Below are 19,984 nucleotides of genomic sequence, written 5' to 3'. Positions count from 1 at the left end.
AGTCGTGGGCACCAACTTGCAGTTGGCCCCTCAAGTAATGTGTTTCCATAATAATGAAAATCTCTCAGGCTACTTGCATCTCTACTTCAAGTTTTTAAAATATTTTAAAATTCTACCTCACAGGAAGTCATTCAATAGAATTCTCTGTATCTAAAGTAGGTAATTTGGATTTAACAGAGCTAAGCTCATCCATGACTCATGAGTGTCCATGTATAAAACAGGGCTTTATACTTGTTTCAGCAGCACATATTCTAAGACTGGATCAATACAGAGCAGATAAGCATGGCTGCTGCCTAAGGATGGCACACAGATTCAGAAAGCATTCCACATTTTGCACAGTCCCAAGAAGGTCATTTGACTATTTGTTAACTAGCTCCAAGGAAACAGTGCAAGTCAGACCAAAACAGGAGACATCTAATATTGAAATTGTTGTTACTGTTATTATAAAAGTATTCACGTAAGGTGATCTGTGAAATGAGAACAGCGCTGAGTATGGGATGTTACATGCAAATATGTTGTTAGTCCAAGACTTGGAAATGAGGAAACGTTAACTTGCATCTCTTTCATGGAACCAAAAAACAAGACAAGCCAGGTTTTGTCTTGTATGTCAGTTGGAGAGGACCAAGAAGATGCAGCCTCTAACACAGACCTGCTGGCTCTGAGTTTGAGGAAGTAGAGAAGGAATGGTAGTTGTCCAAGTCAGGTTTTGACATTTATGAGTTTTCTGCCCTTGGTATGATTGATGAGCTCAGGAATAGTGAACAATTAGGTAATCTATTTTAATGAGATAATAATATATTTATATATAAATTTAGTTACAAGTTATGAATTAGCTAAAATGCCCTGAACTACAAGCCACAATGAATAGAACTGATAACCAAAATTAGCACTTAGTAACATTTTCTGAAAACTGTGACATTCAAATATTAGAACCTATGAAAAAACGCCCATCAGGTTTTGAGATTCCAAAATTGTTTCAGCAATACAGTTCAAGAATAAATTATTCCATTGCTTTACTATTTCTCTGAATATTTAAACATGTTATCTCATTATATTCTCCTAACAACCTAGTGAAGTAAGGTAGTAAAATCCTTATTTTTTTGAAAAAGCCATGGAGCCTAAGAGAAGCAACTGGTCTAAAAACAAAATACCTATGGGTTACAGAGTGAGGACTTACTCTGAGTGCAGGACACTTTCCAGGATGTTAAGCTAACTAGAATGAATTTACTGAGCTACGCTTCTCTCAGTTTATGAGTACTTCATGTTTTTCTTCTTTAATCAGAAGCTTAGTAAGTTTATAGAGCTTAAAATTTTAAAGTGTATGGGACATTAGAGTTCTGATATTAGCTCTGATATTGTCTGAAATGCTTTAAGAATTTAATATATTTGGTAAATATTTTTCATATCACTATTAAAATAGTAATTTTATTTATTACATTTATTATGCATAGCATCCAACAACAAATTTTGGAACATAAAAATAAGATACTTTAAAATGATCTTCAAAACGACAGTCAAGGTAAGATTTCTTATAGTAAATTTCTCATTTCTCTTGGTGGTCTTATTGATTTTAAAAAGTAAGATTATAGGCCAGGCACAATGGGTCACGCCTGTAATCCTAGCACTTTGGGAGGCCAAGGCAGGTGGATCACCTGAGGTCAGGAGTTTGAGACCAGCCTGGCTAACATGGCAAAACCCATCTCTACTAAAAATACAAAAATTAGCCAGGCGTGGTGGCAGGCACCTGTAATCCCAGCTACTCAGGAGGCTGAGGCAGGAGAATCACTTGAACCTGGGAGGTGGAGGTTGCAGTGAGCTGAGATCGCACCACTGCACTCCAACCTGGATAAAAGAGCCAAGACTCCATCTCCAAAAAAAAAAAAGTAAGGTTATATAGTTTTAATCATAAAAGAGCAGTTTTAAATATATATGTATATAAATTAATTTTTAAATTTAATTTATTTAGTTTAGAATTCAGAATTAACAAGTTAGTTGTAGCTAATTCATAATCTCGCAGTATTGTCTGAAAACCATGCATTTACCTACTTATGTTCCCTGAAATTCTACGTGATATTTTTGTGTAAATATAAATAAGAAATTAGATTTTTAAGTTAGTATGTTTTATTTTCCTCTATAATCACATTATTACAAATTGGACTTGTGATGCAAATGGATCTTCTATTTAATTTTTATAATAAATGGTTTGTATTTAGTAAATAAATATTAATTATAGTTGATTCTTGAATAATAAGGTGGTTAGTGGCTCTGATCCCTGTGCAGTTGAAAATCTGAGTATAACTTTGACTCCTTCCAAACTTAACTAATAGCCTACCACTGACTGGCAGCCTTACTGATAACATAAACAGTCCATGAACACATATGTGGTATGTGCTGCATTATTAGATACTATGTTTGTACAATAAAGTAAGCTAGAGAAATGAAGCTGTTATAAAGAAAATCATAGAAAAGGAAAAAATGCACTTACTATTCGTAAAGCAGAAGTGAATCCTCCCAAAGATCTTCATCTTCATCATCTTCAGGTTGATTAGGCTGAGGAAGAAGAAAAAAGGTTGGTTTTGCTGTCTCTGGGTTGCAGAGGCAGAAGGAGAATCTGCATCTCAGTGGGCCCCTGCAGTTCAAACTCTGTTGTTTGAGGGTCACCTGTATTACACAGGAGTCTGTGTCACTAAGAAAGTAACTCTCTTCAGAACTGGGGGCTCAACAATCCCTTTCTGATACCGTAAACAAATGGAAATAAGAACCATAAAACTGAGCCAGTGTGCACCCATACAAATAGGAGATTATTTCTGAAGATACCTACTGAATGCAGAAGATGGGAAAGTAACTCCTTTACAAGAAGCAGAAGTTATGCTACGTATGCTTATACAAACAAGGTCTATTTTTTTCCTCATTCTCCATAAGTTGGAACCTCATGAGGTATATTCACTTCTTAGAACAAGCTATTTTTAAAAATGTGCTGAACAATTAAAATATTAATTTTGTTGGAACAAGATACTCTGTTACCAGGCTGGGCGCAGTGGCTCATGCTTGTAATCCCAGCACTTTGGGAGGCTGAGGCAGGCCGATCACTTGAGATCAGTAGTTTGAAACCAGCCTAACCAACATGGTGAAACCCCATGTCTACTAAAAATACAAAAATTAGCCAGGCACGGGGACAAGCACCTGTAATCCCAACTACTTGGGAGGCTAAGCCAAGAGAATTGCTTGAACCCAGGAGGTGGAGATTGTAGTGAGCCAAGATTGTGCCACTGCACTCCAGCCTGGGTGACAGAGCAAGACTCAAGACTCCATCTCAAAAAAAAAAAAAAAAATACTCTGTTACCATTAGGCAAAAGATGATCATAATAAATATTACAGTAGCCAAACTCTAGGCTCAAAAAAATATAATAAAATTATAAAAATGGTTCACAATAACAAAAAGATAACACCAAATGCATTGTACAATCTGAACTGTATAAAGACACCATTAATTTAGTACATATTTATCAAACCACTTCTATAAGTTAGGTTTGGCAAATCGCAGCAGATAAGATGGAATTGAATAGTTTTTGTCTTTAAGGTACTCAGAATACAGATAACTATTTAATTTTTGTGTTTTTTTACCAGGATTTTTAAGAAAAAATATTTTAATTCATTCATACACTTTTCCACTTAAAAAATAACTATCATGTGTCTTTTGTGGACTAAGCATTTTTCCAATGTTACAAAATCCATTTAAAAAATACAGTTAGGAGATTGTGAATACCATTGTCACTTATTTACTACCTTATGTAGTGCTTACTGTGTGCCCAATGTCATCTGGGAGTTTATTGTTATAATTTATTATGTATGTATTATGTTCAGTATGTGCCAGGCACTTTTAGATTTGTGGTGATGAATGCAAGCTTCTAAAATCTGGGTCGAATTTAGGGTAAGCATGCAGAGTGAGTGGAACTTTGCCAATAAGGAGGCAGAGGGATGATGCTTGGCAGAAGGAATATCTAACAAGTTGCATGTTTGACAGAAGCAGCAGCCATGAAGAATGAAAGTTTTTAAAAAAGGAGGAGCAATTTTAAAACGTAGGATACCTGAGTGAACTTTGTAGAGTTTATGAGCAGTTCAAATTTACTAGTGCAAAAAAAATTATATGGGAGTGGTTGGTAATGAGGTGAAAATAGCTTATAGTTATTATTTATTATTTATTATTTATTATTTATTATTTATTATGTATTATGTGCAGCATGTGCCGGTGAAGGCAAGCTTAGCAAAGATTTTGTTGTTGTTGTTGTTTTACCTGTGTCTAGAAACAAGTTCAATAAAAGACTTTTAATAGTATAGAAATGAGTAGATCTTATCCTGTAGGCCAGGGGAAACTTCTTGGGTAGAATGCTTTTGGCTGCAAATACTAGAAGACCTAGCTAACAGTGGCCAAAACCATAAGAACCAGACTTCGTTTGGTTGTCCAGTGATATAATTGGATCCCACTTGTTCCTCTTTCAGCTATGATGTTGGCAGTATCTTGTTCATTTCTCCTTTCATGGTTGGCTACTTAGCAACAGCTCCAAACATGATGTTCTCACAAGATAGTATCTAAAGCTGGAAGGGCTGCTTTTTTTCACATGTGTCTATTAAATTGGGAGAAAACTCAGAAGTATGCAGGGGACTTTTTGTAATTTTTTTTTAAATTTTTTTTATTTTTTTTTGAGACAGAGTCTTGCTCTCTCACCAGGCTGGAGTGCAGTGGCATGATCTTGGCCCACTGCACCCTCCACCTCCCAGGTTCAAGCGATTCTCCTGCCTCAACCTCCCAAGTAGCTGGGACTACAGGCGCCTGCCACCACACCCAGCTAATTTTTGTATTCTTCTTTTTTTTTTTTTTTTTTTTTTGAGACAGAGTCTCGCTCTGTCGCCCAGGCTGGAGTGCAGTGGCCGGATCTCAGCTCACTGCAAGCTCCGCCTCCCGGGTTCCCGCCATTCTCCTGCCTCAGCCTCCCGAGTAGCTGGGACTACAGGCGCCCGCCACCTCACCCGGCTAGTTTTTTGTATTTTTTTTTAGTAGAGACGGGGTTTCACCGTGTTAGCCAGGATGGTCTTGATCTCCTGACCTCGTGATGCACCGGTCTCGGCCTCCCAAAGTGCTGGGATTACAGGCTTGAGCCACCGCGCCCAGCCTAATTTTTGTATTCTTAATAGAGACAGGGTTTCACCATGTTGGCCAGGATGGTCTTGATCTCTTGAAGTCATGATCTGCCCACCTTGGCCTCCCAAAGTGCTGGGATTACAGGCATAAGCCACCATGCTCGGCCCTTTTTGTAATATTTTATTGGCTGGGTCACACCACATGCTCATTCCTAAACCAGGCACTGGGAAAGCAAATGTGATTAGCTTAGAATAATCATTTCTCTTTTGAAGCTGGGGAGGGGTATTGGGATAATAAATATCCGAATAGATTTGTGTTTCTCCAGCAAGCAACAATAAGGAACTGCTCCTGGATAGGGAGCCAGCAGTGTTTGCTCTAGAAATTCACTGGAAAATCATGAGTAGAGGAGGCATTAGATTAGATTTGAGATTTCGGGCACTCTGTTCAGGGTATAAAGCAGGGATTGGCAGGCTTTTTCTGTAAAGGGCCAAGTAGGAAATATTTTAGCCCATGTGGTCTGTCTCTCTCTCTCTCTTACTCTCTTTTCAAGAATGATTTAAGCAGCTGAAGGCCATGTGGTCTCTGTTGTAGCTACTCAACCCTGCCATTGTAGTGTGAAAGCAGTCATAGGTAGCATGTCAGTGAGTAGGCCTGACTGTACTCTCCTAAAACTTTATTAAGATAAAACATATGGTAGGCAGGATTTGGCCTGTGGTCTGTAGTGTGCTGACCCCTTATGTAGAGGATCAATGGAGGATAGATGTCACCTGGGAGCATATAGGTATTACTGACTAGGTATTTTTTATGTTCATGAGATGACATCCACCTTTAAATGTGTGGTGATGAGCACAAGCTTCTGAAAAATGGATAGGATTTAGGGGAAGCATGCAGAGTGAGTGAAACTTTGTCAGGCAAGGAGGCAGAGGGATGATGTTTTGCAGAAGGAATATCTAACAAGCTTGCATGTTTGACAGAAACAACAGCTATGAAGCCTGCAAATTTGTAAAAAGAAGAAGGTGCAAAAGGTAAGACACTGGCCGGGTGCGGTGGCTCACACCTGTAATCCCAGCACTTTGGGAGGCTGAGATGGGCGGATCATGAGGTCAGGAGATGGAGACCATCCTGGCTAACATGGTGAAACCCCGTCTCTACTAAAAATACAAAAAATTAGCCGGGCGTGGTGGCGGGCACCTGTAGTCTCAGCTACTCTACTCTTAACCATGTAAAGAGACTGGGAGACAAGGGAATCTTCAGCCGCAGTTAATGCTATAGTTTCCTTGTCACAAATCCATGAGTATACAAGCCTTATTACAAGGTTTTCACCCATCCATGATAAAATAAAATGATGGAGCTCCACTTTATTCATTTGAAAATATTGGTGTTGCTGGGGATGGTGGCTCCTGCCTGTAATCCCAATAGTGTTGGAGGCTGAGACAGAAAGATCCCTTGAGGCCAGAAGGTCCAGCAGCCTGGGCAACATAGCGAGACCCCATGTCTGTTTTTTTTAATGTAGCTGGGTGTGGTGTTCTGCACCTGTAATCCCAGCTACTTGGGAGGCTGAAGCAGGAGAACTGCTTGAGCCTAGAAGTTTGAGGCTGCAGTTAGCTATGATAGCAACATTACACTGTAGCCTGGGTGGCAGAGTGAGACCCCATCTCTGATAAAAATCAAGTCAAATAAGATAAGATAAAATAAAATGTAGGTCTTTTTCTTGGAATTATTTTTTTAAATTTGTTTTGCTTTTTTAAAAAATTTAAGAAATGACAATAATAGTTGGTTTATATAAGGCTTTCAGAAACCGGCTTCTGCCCAAATCTCCATCTGCAGCCCCTTCTCTCTCTGCCCTTTTTTCTGGCATTACTGAGCTGCTGGTAATGCCCCGTCACCATCTCTCATGTAGACAAATACGCTCTGGGAGGCTTCTCTCCCTCTCTTGCCACTGCCTGGCATGCGCTACCTTTCCTGCCCTCTGCCTGCTTTAATCTGGTGAACCTCACTGTCTAAGTCTCAGCTCAGGCACGATCTCTAGAAAGGCCATCCCCGATGACTTTTATTCCCATTCTTTAAACCCCAGTGCTTACCACTTAGCAAGAACTCCATAAACATTTAGTAAAATAAAAACTGTTTATAAGAAGAAGATTCCTTCAGTCTAGCAGCAAGGGGGATAGACATGGAAAGACATGATGCACAGTTCAGATGGCGGAGTGACACTAGAAAACAACAAAGTACTAAGAGGTCCCCAAGGAAGGAGACACCTGTATATGTGCAGAAAGATAGCCGGATTCAAGGAGGACTTCACATAGCATTCTGAGCCTTTTTTTCTTTTTTCTTTTTCCGTTTTTGGAAACAAGTTCTTACTCTGTCACCCAGGGTGGAGTGCAATGGCATGATTGAGACTCACTGCAAACTCAAACTCCCGGTCTTGAGGGACCCTCTCGCTTCAGCCTCTTCAGTAGCTGGGACTACAGGCACACACCACCACGCCCGGCACAGTTTCTGTGGAGTCCGGGTTTCTCTGTGGTCTCCAGGCTGCGGGACTACAGGCACACACCACCACGCCCGGCACAGTTTCTGTGGAGTCCGGGTTTCTCTGTGGTCTCCAGACTGCTCTTAAACTCCTGGCTTCGAGCAGGTCTCCTCTCCTAGGCCTTCCATAGTGCTGGGATTACAGGTGTGAGCTACTGTGCCCAGCCTACATTCAGAGTCTTAAAACACGAAATAAATTTGTCAGAATAGTAGAGGAAGACATTTCAAATGTAAAAATCAGGATATACACTAATAAAGGTATAATGGTAACAAAATTTTGCAAATTATTAGTAAATAACTCACTTAGCATGTTGTTGAAAAGATACTATTATGAAGTAGAGAATAAAGTATTACTTTATATGTTTTTACTGTATTTTTAAATTTTGCTTTGTTTCCAGCAGTTTTATTTATGTTGGGTGGAATAATTTGTGGGTGACCCTGAGACTTTTGCATGGCTTGAACCTGCTGATATCTAGTGTCTCCCCAAGTGGTTTGTTGAAGTTTTAGATAATTAGAAGTATTTCTTAAAAATATAAATATTCCAGTAAACATTAAGCTTCATTTAAACTCTCCATTTATGAAATAAAAGTATATGTTGTTTTATATCCATTTTTATAAAGATTATAGTCTTTAACTGTTCTAAGTCATTCATCTTAACTCAACATATGGATTTGTCAGCAGAACACGTCTTAAAAGTGGCTTCAGAGGAAAACCAAGAAATGCTTGAAATAAGTGAAAGTAAACAGCCACAGGTATGTAGCAATTTAAATTCCTGGTTTGCTATTGGTTGGTTAGTTGGTTTTTCTTTAATAACATAGCATAGTCCAAATGAAGTGACCCTTTAAACTATCCTTTTAGAATCCAACAGATCGTAATTTCATATTTAATTTTAAAACATTTTAGCCAGTTATAAAATTTAAAATATTCTTAAAGTCTGTAGTAACTCATAGCTATCTGTACCCTTGGACTTGAGGCCAGAAATTTCCAGAAGTCTCTTTGCTCTTTTATTTTTATAACCTTCCTCACGATAAAGAAAGTAACATCAAAAATGGAGTTGTATTACTAAGCTAGAGAAATTATGAACAATTGGACAGTGATGGCCACTGAGTTCAACTCCTGTTAAAGGAGGCATCATTCCCAGTGGTTCAAACTTTGCAGTTTTATGTTGCCGGTCACCAGTGCTGAGGTTAAAAACTTCTTCTGTTTTTTTTGGTCTCTGGTTGCCTTCAGTGTCTATGTTCAGGGAGAGGATGGGGTCATACAATCAACCCAACTGCCTGTTAAGAGAATTACGACTTCCAGAATGGGACTTTGGTGTCAGGGTACAAACAATAACTTTCTTATTTTAACATAAATAGTAAATGTTATTAAAATCTTTTATTCCACTGTCACTAGTGGAACTTAGAATATATTAGAACTGAATATAAGAAATAATCTATCCAGATAACACACATATTACAGTATAGCATTTGAAGTAGAATCTAAAAATTTTCTTCTCTTTCTGATTGGTGTTCACTTTGGTTTCTAATAATTTAGCATTTGCCTACTCTCTGGTTAATCTTCAGAAATATGAATTTACTGTAGGGGTTCACTATTTATGGTATGCCGAGGTCAAAATCCTTTTAAGAGAGAAAGCTTTTAGAATACTACATATCATCTGTGAACCCATTTCTGGAAGATTTCATAATGAATTAAGTTTAGTCCAAACTAACAGTGAGAGTTAAGCTTGCTGGTTCATGTTTTTCTCCTATGTTAAGCCAAGGCAAATTATTTTTTATTTCTTAGTTATAATCCAGTAACTTAGGGGTAGCAAAACATAGATTAAGTTTTACAGTTACATTTTAATTATTTTCTATTTTTTGTTCATACTTATTTCAGGATAAAGTTAATTTAAAAACATGCACCCTAACAGAAAAGACATCTGAGAAACAAAACAAGCAAATTAATTTTCCACTTTTGCACCTGCAAAAAAAAAAAAAAAGTCTCAAGAACCAGAACTGAGTAAGAATTGTGATAAAGAGGGTATTATCTGTATATTCAAGACTTCTTTTAAAATTCATTACAAGGAAGTTCAACTGAAGACTGGTGAAAGTTTTGAAAAATCCAAAATTACTGTGTGTCCTGAGGAAGAGCTCTTACATAGCAACTCTGGAGAGGGACAAAGTTAAAGGGAGTGTCCTCTAATCTGATGAATCATATCCCTGACGGCAAGGAAGCAGATGCGTCTTGGAGTGTCTAACTCTGTGGTATTCCAGGCATTGCCTAAACAGAAGGAGCCCATCACAAACATGTCTTTTCATTGCATTTATACTCTGGGTCCCTAAAACACACCTGTCAGTCATCTTCTAAGCTTTACACAAATGAAAATAAATCAGACTGTAAAAATTATAACAAACCAGACATGTAACCTGTTTCTCAGAGATGAAGAGAATTGTTGTAATGATACAGAAATTGAAAAATTAAGGAACCCAGTAGTTATGGTTGAAATGAAAGAAGATCAAGAGTTTGATATGCAAATGACAAAAAATACAAACCAAAATACCACTAATTGGAAATTAGACATTGGCCTCAGTCTAGAGATCCAAAAAGTCTTTTTGATTTGTGGTTTTCTCACTCCAAAGAAATGAGGCATGTGATACAGATAGAAAGCCACAGTATTTCTGCTGTTACAGACACTTACAAAAGCAAAAATCCAATACAGCGCTTGTTCCACAAGCCATATGGAACTTAGAAGCTCTTCTAAAGCTTAGAAGATGACTGGCAAGTGTGTTTCAGGGAGCCACATATGACAGTCCCACTGCTAATAGCTATAAAAGCATGAAACCCGAATGAGAAAATGTGAGTTATTCTCCACTCCGTAGTGACAGAACATCAAAAGCATAGCTAGAAGACTTACAGCAAGATATGCAAAGGCTTAAGAATGAGGTGGGCATGTTACAAGCAGAGTTCCTGGCTTTGAAGAAAGAAAGTTCAAGTATAAAAAGAAAGAGGTTCACTTGCTACTTCTCTTTTTATAAATTATCTGATTCATTCTGGTTTTCTACTCAAGAAAATCTCATGTGTATAGTTACAGTGGGGTTATCTAAATGCGTAATTATGTGTCAAAGTAGATTAGTGCTGCTATCTAAATGACAGTTCTGGAAAACATTCTCATAATATTTGTTCATTAGTCAACCTAAGTCTCACTATCAGTCTTCCAAGTAGCACATGGCCTGGGAAAATAATTTAGCCATATACCATGTGACTTTCTGAATCAGCTAAACATAAAGAAAATTGCTAAAGAAATAAGGTCTAGATTCCTCTTCTTTTTTTTTTTTTTTTTTTTTTTTTTGAGATGGAGTCTCGCTCTGTCGCCCAGGCTGGAGTGCAGTGGTGTGATCTCGGCTCACTGCAAGCTCTGCCTCCCAGGCCGACGCCATTCTCCTGCCTCAGCCTCCCCAGTAGCTGGGACCACAGGCGCCCACCTCCGCCCCCGGCTAATTTTTTGTATTTTTAGTAGAGACGGGGTTTCACCGTGTTAGCCAGGATGGTCTCGATCTCCTGACCTTGTGATCCACCCGCCTCAGCCTCCCAAAGTGCTGGGATTACAGGCGTGAGCCTCCGCGCCCGGCCTAGATTTTTCTTACTGTATTCATTTAAAGATGAATTACATTTACTTAAATGATAAAATGGTAACACAATGGGAGGGAAACAATGACTGAGAAGAGACTTGAAAATGTATCCAGGCTTGAGAGTTGCAAAAAATATTATCAGCCAAAGATGTCTGTTTAATGTGCTTTCATGCATGTAAGTTTGTTTGACTCAAACTGTTTAAACTTATAATTCCATCATGGTCATTTTAAATATTTTTGGAAACAAATACATATACTTTTGCATATTTTTAAAAAATCACCATTCTCCAATGTTTCTGTTGAATCACACTTTTTTTTTTTTTTTTTTTTTTTTTTTTGAGGCGGAGTCTTGCTCTGTCGCCCAGGCTGGAGTGCAGTGGCGCGATCTCGGCTCACTGCAAGCTCTGCCTCCCGGCTTCCCACCATTCTCCCGCCTCAGCCTCCCGAGTAGCTGGGACTACAGGCGCCCGCCACCGCACCCAGCTAGGTTATCGTATTTTTAGTGGAGACGGGGTTTCACTGTGTTAGCCAGGATGGTCTCGATCTCCTGACCTCGTGATCCACCCGCCTCAGCCTCCCAATGAATCACACTTTTATATTATGTTGTTTAATAAAATATGGTAAGTTTTGATGTGTATAATTTTATCATATAAGTAGCATAACTCCTTAGCCAAAAATTTATCATTTGACTCTATAGTAGAAAGCTGAGTTCTGTACATTGTATTCTAAAGATAGACAAAAATCTAGAGATTTTCTTCTTTCAAAGTGAAAGCAGATGAGGCCTTCTGCTATCCTCTGAGGCATTAAATTGCTTTGCCAAAGTCACACTTTTAATTTATCTAATTTGATATATTTATCTGGTAATTTATGTAATTCAGTAATATTTAATTGTATCTTCCCTTTTGGTGCCATAAAATGCTAGGTAATGCCACCGTAGGAGCTTTGGGTGAATTATTTAATATTTCTTGGTTTTACTTCCATTATCAAGTAGATAATGGGGCTAGAGTATACAACTATACTGTAAATCTTCCAGCTATAAACTTTTGTGGTAACTGAATGTAAACTTGGGGAACATCTCATTTTCCAGGATTCTGCAGTAGCAACTCAGCAGTTTCACTCTGCTCCTTGTGCTGTGGTAAACTTTGGTTCCTCTGTTTCAGTGAGCACCGTCACTTTTTTTATATCCCAGGATCCAAATGAAAAAATAAGGATAAAAGGCAGTGGGGAAAATAATAGCTTAGTGCAGAAAAGGGAAAGCTTCTTTTCTGTTTCTGAAGCCCCACAAGGTCACATCCTCTCGATCTGGCTATTTCATGGAGAATCCAGGTGACAAAGACAGAAGACACATTTTATGCCTGTGTCTTTTTGTTTCTCTGTTTTTGTGTTGATATATTTACACCACAGAAGTAACTGTGATCTGGTGGAGAACTAGAAGTAGAGTCAGAAGCCCTGGGAAAATCCTGCAGCTTGCTTATATTTTTAACCTCTCTTTTTAAGAATTGTGATAACTAAATAAGTTCATCAATGTATGTTTGTAGAAGTGCTTAGTACAATGTCTAGATTTATGATTTAGTAAATGAAGTTCTTATAACTGACTAAAAAAATGTTGAGTCAAATCACAATACAATATTATCAGGGAAAGAGAACTTTTTTTTTTTTTTTTTTTTTTTTTTGAGACAGAGTCTCGCTCTGTCACCCGGGCTGGAGTACAGTCCACCATCCCAGCTCACTGCAAGCTCCACCTGCTGAGTTTACGCCATTCTCCTGCCTCAGCCTCCCGAGTAGCTGGGACTACAGGCGCCCGCCACCTCGCCCGGCTAGTTTTTTGTATTTTTTTAGTAGAGACGGGGTTTCACCGTGTTAGCCAGGATGGTCTCGATCTCCTGACCTCGTGATCCGCCCGTCTCGGCCTCCCATAGTGCTGGGATTACAGGCTTGAGCCACCGCGCCCGGCCAGAAACAGAACTTTTAAAACTTTGAGAAATTTTATCTGTCCAAATACATGTGGAGGTAAAGCTTTTACTATAGGGTGGTGTCTGGGTTAGGTATCAGGGTATAAATGCAATTTCCTTTTTCCAATATTTTAATTTAGTCAAATTAGTTAATATTTTACTTTATGCTTTGACTTTGTTGTAATTCAGAGAAAGGCTTTTCCAATTCTGATATTCTTAAAAATTCTCCAGTGTGTATGTGTGTGTTTTTAGTTTTATGGATTCATTGACTTCAAATAAATTTTTGACCTTTTTGAAATTTATGCTCTGTAAGGTTCAAGGTTTTGCTTCAACTTTTTTTCCAGTTGGATATCCACTTACAGCAACTTTTAATTGCATGAATGTACAGGTTGTTCTTTCACTTCAGAGATAACCATGATGTTATTTTATTGAGTGCTAGCTGAAAATTTCTTTTGTTTTATTTAGGATTTTCAAAGTTATGGAAAAAAGAAGGATGTGATATATACAAATTGCATGTTGAAGGGAGATATTGCCACACTCAGATGGGAATTATATGTAATAAAAAATGACAATCTCAAAAAGGAAAAGGAATATATTCAGGAAATTAAAAGTATTAGAGAAATAAATGCTAACTTTGAAAAGAGTGCAAGACTCAGTGAGAAAATAACAACAACAAAAAAAAAGTCCCAGTGTTGGCAACAGCTTAATGACCTCAAAGCTGCGAATACAAGGCTGAATTCAAAATTGGAGAAGGAAAAACACCGCACAGACAGACTGGAAGCTGAAGTTGAATTCCTCCATTCTAGACTGGCTGCTGCCATGAATGAGCACAATGAAAGTGTAGAAACAAAAAGCCTAGAATTCGTTTTACAGAGAGCACATAATTTTTCTGTACATAAAAAAAATGAGTTCTACTATTTCTCAACTAAAAGATAAAAATGAGTTGCTAACTGAACAATTTTCTAAAGCTGGGATGAAGTTAAATACCTTAAAAGGTAAGCTCCATGAGACAAGAGATGCTCTCAGGGAAAAGACATTGGCTTTAGAAAGTGTGCAGATGCACCAGAGGCAAGCACAGCATCGAATAAAGGAAATGGAGCAGGTGCATCCAAATGAGGAAGCTAAACGAGTCAATCCACCGGAAAGCACAACTGTGTAGCGGAGAGACTGTGTCAACTAGAATGTGAAAATATCTTGCTTAAACGACAACTAGAGGGTGCTCATAAGGAAGGCAATGATAAAGAGATAGTAATTAATATCCAAGGAGGCTGTCTTGAGAGTGGAAAGAAAGATCTTCTAGAAGAGAAAAATAAGAAATTAATGAATGAATATAATTCTATAAAAGAAAAACTGTTTCAGTATGTAAAAGAAGAAGCAGAGGAGAAGTAAGTATGAAGAAAGATAAATATTTTTAACCTTCCAGAAAGAAAATTTAAACATTTCATTGTGGCTATATGTTGAATCTAATTCTATATAAAAATAAATAGATGAAAGTGTATTTATCATACTGTATAATTCCGTTTCATGAAACATCCAGAAAAGACATATATAGGGACAGAAAGAAGATGAATGTTTGTGCAGGGCTGGGGCTGGAAATGGGTCGTGACTGCTGATGGGCATGAGGGATTGTCCTGGAGTGATGAAAATGTTCTAAAGCTGGATTGTAGGGATGGTTGTACGACTAGTAAATTTACTAAAAATCTTTGAACTGTATGTTAAAACAGATAAATATGTAGTATGGAAATCATATTTTAACAAAGCTGTTTTAATAAAAAACTAAAAAAATGTGTTTACTGTATCAGCTTGGAAACATACCTTGTTTCCAGGAAATAAAAGGTAGAGCTGACAGATGCTTTCTTTGAGTAAAGACATTGTCACCTATGAAATTGTAGTAGCTACAGAGTAATGTTCATAAGCTATGTAGTCTTATACTGCTGAAATAACAAATTTAATGTCTTTATGTTGCCACATTTTAAGACCACAATGAAGCAGATAAATGGAAATGCTTGTACCTGAAATAAATATTTTGAAATTAAGATTCAATTAAGTGAGCCACTTTGACACTTAATTCTAGATTTCCCAGATGAACTGAAGTATGTTGCTGTGTCTTGTGGTGCTTTTCCTTCAGTGGTTTTTTTTTTTTTTTTTTTTTTTTTTGAGACGGAGTCTCGCTTTGTCACCCAGGCTGGAGTACAGTGGCGCGATCTCGGCTCACTGCAAGCTCCGCCTCCCAGGTTCACGCCATTCTCCTGCCTCAGCCTCCCGAGTAGCTGGGACTACAGGCGCCCGCCACCACGCCCGGCTAATTTTTTGTATTTTTAGTAGAGACGGGGTTTCACTGGGTTAGCCAGGATGGTCTCGATCTCCTGACCTCGTGATCCGCCCGTCTCAGCCTCCCAAAGTGCTGGGATTACAGGCTTGAGCCACCGCGCCCGGCCTCAGTGGCTCTTTTATGTATTTTAGTTAGTATAACTTTATTTTGACTCATACTAATGTGACTTAAGTCTGAAAATATGTCAGTCTCACATTATGTATTTTTCTGACCACTTAATATTTGAAAGACATCTACTTATTATAAAATCACAATTTGGAATAAATGTAAATTTTAGCAAAAAATATTTGATTTAATGTTCCCACTGGTAGGTATTTATAATTTACCTTGAATATTTTTTATTAATAATTAGCTCATAATTTACATTTTAAGTCTCAATGACTATCATTTGGATATAACTTTGTCCAGTACAAAGATACTTGTAGCGGTCTGTGATTTGTGAGTTTGACATTGAATCCCCATTTTCAGAGTAATGAGGGGTGGCAGAGTTCACGTAGAGTGGGAATGAAGTGAATCCGGGACAGAGTTGTAGGAGCTGAGGTCAGGGAGGGAAGTAGAGGCCATGTTACCTAGGACCTTGAAGGCCATTGGAATTTTACTTTTATTCTGAGATAGAAATCTGTTGGAAGGATTTGAACAGGCAACTGAATGTGTGAGGAACTCAGGTTGAGTTGGTCTGAGATGAATGAATAGCAGGCTGAATCAATCTGTCTTGTGAGAGAATACCGATTTGGCAGGAAGATAACACGTCTGTGTTCCCATGAATTCAGTAATAAAGGAGAATGTGTACAAATGAGGAAAAGAAAGTGAATCTATGTGTGTGGTAATAATTTCCAAAGTATGCATATTAGAGTTAAATATTAACAATTTAATAATAAGGCAATTTATAAAATTAGTAACAAAAATATTTTATCAGGTGACTCTAAGGCAACTTCAAGAACAACTGGCCAGTCACCTTAAAAATTTCGTATGTCAGAGTCTCCACTGGAAGATACATCACATTGTCATCTTAATTTGGATGAGACACGGGCTTCAAAGAAGAAATTATTTCAAGTAGGAAGTCAAGTATGTATGGAATTTAACATGTCTATAGTTAATCTGTAGCTGGTTGAATAATATAAACTCTTTTAGGATACTAATTTCAGTGGACAGATTGATTTTGTATTTTCATTATAATTAATTATTACCATTTTATTACCTTTATAACGTACTTATTTCTTAAACTCTGGCTTTTATTCTGCCATTCTGAAAAATAATTGCATACCTTTTATAATATTTTCTCTTGGGAAAGTTGAGAATTATACATCATTCCTCACAGAAAATTGACTTTTTTCCTGTTAAACAGTATTTTTAGATAATTTCCTTATTGCCTTGGTGAGGCAAGCCAGATTAAGTCAGAGGAGAATGTTTAATGGAATGTTCCAGAAAGTTTTCTTATTTCTTCACTTTTCTGAATGGACACAGAAGCTGTTCCTATTCATTTCATAGGTTCTAGGTTAACTTGTACAGAAAAGCCATCATACTGTTCTTTGAAATGCAGATGCTTTAGGTTAATTTACAAACTACTTGAAAAGTTAGGCATTGCCTTCATCTCCCTTTCATTTAAAATATACTGCAATGGCATAGAAATATTCAGATCTGATAGAGTATGTACATCCAAAATAGAGAGTTGAGAAAATTATCTTGATCCTACCATTGGATTTTAAAAACAGTTTCACTGAGAGAGAATTCATATGTCAGATAGTTCAGCCATCTAAAATGTACAACTCAGTGTCTGTTAGTATATTCACAGCATTGTGTAACCATCACCACATTCAATGCTAGAACATTTTCACCACTCTGAAAAGCAACCCCACATCTCTTAGCCATGATTGCAATCCTTCTCCATGTCTCTCCACCTACCCCAGTTGCAGGCAACCACCATCTGCTTTTGTCTCCAAAGATTTGCATGGTCTGCATATTTTATATAAATAGAGTCATACAATATGAAGTCCTTTCTGACTGGCTCTTTCACTTAGCATAATGTTTTCAGAATTTTATCCATGTTGTAGCCCATATCAGTAGTTTATTTCTTCTTATTGTCAAATAATAGTCTATTTCATGGCTACACCAGTTTTCCATTCATTCATCAGCCGATGGACCTTTAGGTTGTTTCCACTTTTTGGCTATTATGAAAACAGCCACTGTGAACATTCATTTACAGGTTATTATATGGACATATGTTTTTAACTCCCTGCCATTGTACTTTATCCTCAGAGTTAATCGGGCAGATTGCAGCACCAGCACCAGTTTTACCCGTGTTGCCCTTCCTGCCTTCTCAGTTCCTGCTCATCTAGCCTTATCCATTCAGACCTGGCAGGCAATCTTCTCTTCATGAAGCCTTCCCTGACTGTTCCGACTCTCACTGACCTTATGACTCAGCACTTGTTGCCCAGTCTATGGAACAACTTAGCCCTTAATTTCACATGGCTTTAATTTTAATGGAAGATAATTTCGTCTCATCATAAGTTTGCTTAAAGGGAAAATAATATATGACATACATGTCACCTATCCTTGTATAAATTAAAAATATTTTAGCTTGGCGGCTTTTAGCATGGAACAAAATACTTTATACTATGCAAATTATTTCTTATTCGAGACATTGACACAGTAAATCTTTTCTTCTAAGTGTATTTTTAGCACTTAAATAGGAAATTAAAAATAATTAGTCTAGTAGAGGAGAACTGTTCAATCAAATGCTCATGTTTTTCTCAGTATGAAAAAAGAATCTAAATTTGCCTTCCTTCACTATATAGCCAGAACTGTATTTCTGGATGGCTGCCAGTTTGTCAGCTGAACAGTTCTGGCTGCAGCTTGTCTTATGAATGACAGTACAGCCCTTAATCCGAGCACTCAGCAGAGTGCTCGTGAAAGCAGTGCCACAGCAACAGCTGCTGGGAGGGAATTGATTCAGAAGCCTTGATTTAGCAGTAGAGTCCAGGGTTTTCAGCTCCATGGCTCAGCCTGTCTCTGCTGGTCTTGTCGGTTATGTACCACCTACTCAATCCAGGAGGTGCTGTTTACATTGTAGTACATACCTGACTGTTGCCCACTGAGTCATACAGAGAGAAAAGTAAGCTACAAATTGTACGCTCCCCCTCTCCATTTGCTGCCATTTTCAGTAGTGTGAGCTATAGACCACTTCCATTGGAATGCCACCTGCCTAACACAGTTGTCAAGATATAAAAAACAGTAAAAATTATCATGCTAATAGCAAATATTATCTGTAGCTCACTATGTACCATGTACTCTTCTAAGTACTTCTAAGCAAATCTTATCTGTAGCTCTCTATGCACCATGTACTTTTCTAAGTGCTTCTTGTGCAGTCCCTGGTTTAATCTTCCCAATATCCCAGTGAAGTAGATGGTATTATTCTACTTCATAAAGAACCAGAGACACAGAAAGTTAATTTGCTCAAGGGCACACAGCTAGTATCTGGTAGAGCTGGGATTCAGACACAGACCTACTGGCTTCTGTGTAGATACTGCCTCTCAAACCATTCCATGAAACACCTGGTTGGGTGAAATGGCTTATGCCAGTAATTCTAGCACTTTGGGAGGCTGAGGCAGGAACAGTGCTTGAGCCCAGGAATTTGAGACCAGCCAGCACAATATAAGTGAGACCCTGCTTCTACCAAAAAAAAAAAAAAAATTAACAGTTATCTGAGGGTGCATGCCTATAGTCCTAGCTACATTGGGAAGCTGTGGTAGGAGAGTCGCTTGAGCTCGGGATATCAAGGCTGCAGTGAGCAGTGGTCAAGCCACTGCACTCCAGCCTGGGTAACAGGGCGAGACTCTGTCTCATAAATAAAACGTTTTGTATAGATTCCCATAGAAGTGAGTCAGATATCAGGCATGGAATTATTAGCCATTTTGATGTCTGCCTTGGGAGTAAAACATTTAATAAGGGACAGCTTTAAACCATCTCAATCAGTAGCCTCTAACTTCTCTAGAAAGTTCTTATTTCATTAATTTCTAAGCAAGAGACTACCTGGATTAAGACGTTTGGTGGGCATCACTTTGAGATGAAGAATCTCGATTGGGAAGAAGGGAGACCTCTACTTGACTGGAGCTTCCCAATGATATCACTGAGTGTCCCCCGGAAGAAACTTTAGAACAAGATGTTCATCATGCTGTATCTCTATGGAAAGGAAATTCTTCACAAGGAAACAAAGGCAAACAATTGATCATCTGATTCTCATGGGAAAGTTTTCATTATAAAAGAAAAAAAAGGGCCAGGTGCAGTGGCTCACGCCTGTAATCCCAGCACTTTGGGAGGGCAAGGTAGGTGGATTACCTGAGGTCAGGAGTTCAAGAACAGCCTGGCCAATATGGTGAAACCTTGTCTCTACTAAAAATATAAAAATTAACCAGGAATGGTGGTG

The 19,984-nt window shown here is 38.1% G+C and overlaps 1 non-coding gene and 1 pseudogene across 1 annotated transcript; both read left to right on the top strand.

The window, feature by feature from the left end:
- Window positions 1–231: 231 nt before the first annotated feature.
- LOC123574228 (U6 spliceosomal RNA) lies at window positions 232–334 on the top strand. The gene has a single exon (XR_006699118.1). It is a non-coding gene; the product is annotated as a U6 spliceosomal RNA (small nuclear RNA).
- A 5,812-nt stretch (window positions 335–6,146) lies between these two features.
- LOC123574098 (ankyrin repeat domain-containing protein 18B-like) lies at window positions 6,147–18,265 on the top strand (annotated as a pseudogene).
- The last annotated feature ends 1,719 nt before the right edge of the window (window positions 18,266–19,984 follow it).

Source organism: Macaca fascicularis, chromosome 6 (genome assembly GCF_037993035.2).
Source record: "Macaca fascicularis isolate 582-1 chromosome 6, T2T-MFA8v1.1".
Lineage (NCBI taxonomy): Eukaryota > Metazoa > Chordata > Mammalia > Primates > Cercopithecidae > Macaca > Macaca fascicularis.
The sequence above is the reverse complement of the archived record's forward strand: the minus strand, read 5'-3'. Positions and strand labels throughout refer to the sequence as shown.